General features: G+C 41.8%; 1 pseudogene; it reads left to right on the forward strand.

The window, feature by feature from the left end:
- The first annotated feature begins 681 nt into the window (after positions 1–681).
- The window catches only part of LOC116627313, a 16,884-nt pseudogene continuing 15,373 nt past the window's right edge, over positions 682–2,192 (forward strand).

Genomic DNA, 2,192 nt, shown 5'->3' on the forward strand with positions numbered 1-2,192 from the left:
AGTGGTGGGGGGTGGGAGGGATGGGGTGGCTGGGTGATAGAGATTGGGGATGGTATGTGCTATGGTGAGCGCTGTGAATTGTGTAAGACTGTTGAATCACAGATCTGTACCTCTGAAACAAATAATACATTATATGTTTAAAAAAAAAGATGAAGAAGAAGAAGATAGCAGGAGGGGATGAAGGGGGGGAAATTGGAGAGGGAGACGAACCATGAGAGATGATGGACTCTGAAAAACAAACTGAGGATTCTAGAGGGGAGGGGGGTGGGAGGATGGGTTAGCCTGGTGATGGGTATTAAAGAGGGCACGTATTGCATAGAGCACTGGGTGTTATACGCAAACAATGAATCATGGAACACTACATCAAAAACTAATGATGTATGCTGATTAACATAACATAATAATAAAAAAAAGAAAAGAAAAACTAATGATGTATTGTATGGTGATAACATTACATAATAAAATAAAATAAATAAATAAATAAAAATAAACTTCCACGGAGGGGGAATGAGAAGAAAAAAACAAAACAAAACTGGAAGCTACCCAAATACCCAACAATAAAGAGAATATGTAATTTGTAATACATTCATACAATGCAATAAGATAGAACAGTGAAAATGAACAACCATGGCTATGTACAAAAATAGGTCAAATTAATCCATGGTGTTAGGAGTTAGCATGATGGTTACTCTTTTGGGGAGTCAGGAGTGCCTGGAAGGAGATATAACTGGGGGCTTTTTGGGGGTGCTGGTAATGTTCTATTTCTTAGAGTGTCAGTTGCATGGATAGTTCACTTTGAGAAAATTCATCAATTTGTACACTTAATGATTTGTGTACCTTTCTGTATATATGCATATGTATGTTTGAATATATATATATATATATATATATATACAGAATAAAATGCTCACAGAAAAGAACAGATTAGGATACAGACAGCAGGTCAAAAAGTAGAATCCCCTGCTCCTCTTCCCTGCTCTCCCTATCCAACTGGCCATCCCTACCAGAGGCTAACTTGTATTCTTCCCCATGCTACCCTCTCCTAGACATCCTTTAGCCATTTGAGAACTCCTTGATAATTACTTTCTAATTCTGCCTTCAATCCCACATGGCAAGATTAAACAGCATTGCCCTGAATGCTGAGGACCTCAAGATGCCAACAGGTTTGAGGCACAAAATAAAGTTAACCAAGCAAGATCATGAAATAATCTTAGGAATGAGAGGGAACACTCCAGGATGGTAGGATAGCTAAGAAAGACAAAAAGCACTTGGGAATTAGGTTTGGGGACCCTGACCTCTGAGGGTCTTGAGAGAAAAGAATGAGAGAATAACTGGAGACCAAAAGCAGAAAGAAAGGAAGATTAGCACTCATGGAGCAGAGCAGGCTACAGGTGCTGGCTAGAGCTGGACTCACAGGGACCAGGGCCTACAGACACACATTCTCCTGCTAAAAAGTTCCTATACGTAGGCCCGCAAAACCCAAGCCAGATACCCAACTGTGCCCCCAAAATGAAGTCTCACTAAATATTTACAATGTGACTTGCGATAGCAGATCACCTTTCATTTGGAGGAGAGAGAACACATTACATAGGACACCTGAAGTCAGGGACAAAAAGAAGGAACAAATGCAATTTTGGGGTTTTTAACCATTTAGTAGCATAGTCATCCCCCACCCTCATCCCATTTCTCTACTATTTTCTCCTTACCATGTTCTTGGCTCTTTTGCTATGCTTTTCCAGTAAGGTCTTCATTCACAGCATCTGGAAATAGAGAAGATCAGATTAAAAGCAACACACTACTTGGAGGAACTCAACTCAGAAGTCACAATTTCCCTGAAGCTATGCTCTAAGAGACATGGAAATCTATGGTGATTTTCTGAAGTTTAGAAAGGGGATGGGGATAGGTGCCTGGATGGCTCAATCAGTTAAGCATCTGCCTTCAGCTCAGGTCATGATCCCAGGGTCCTGGAATTGAGCCCCACACTGGGCTCCCTGCTCAGTGGGGAGCTTGCTTCTCCCTCTGCCCCTGCCCCTCCCCCTGCTCATGCTCTCTCTCTCTCAGGCTCTCTCTCTAAAATAAATAAATAAAATTTTGGAAGGAAGGAAGGGAGGGAGGGAGGAAGGAAGGAAGGAAGAAAGGGGAAGGGAAGGGAAGAAGGAAGGAAGGAAGGAAGGAAGGAAGGAAGGAAGGAA

The sequence above is a fragment of the Phoca vitulina genome, unplaced genomic scaffold, assembly GCF_004348235.1.
Source record: "Phoca vitulina isolate PV1807 unplaced genomic scaffold, GSC_HSeal_1.0 scaffold96, whole genome shotgun sequence".
In the NCBI taxonomy this organism is placed as follows: domain Eukaryota; kingdom Metazoa; phylum Chordata; class Mammalia; order Carnivora; family Phocidae; genus Phoca; species Phoca vitulina.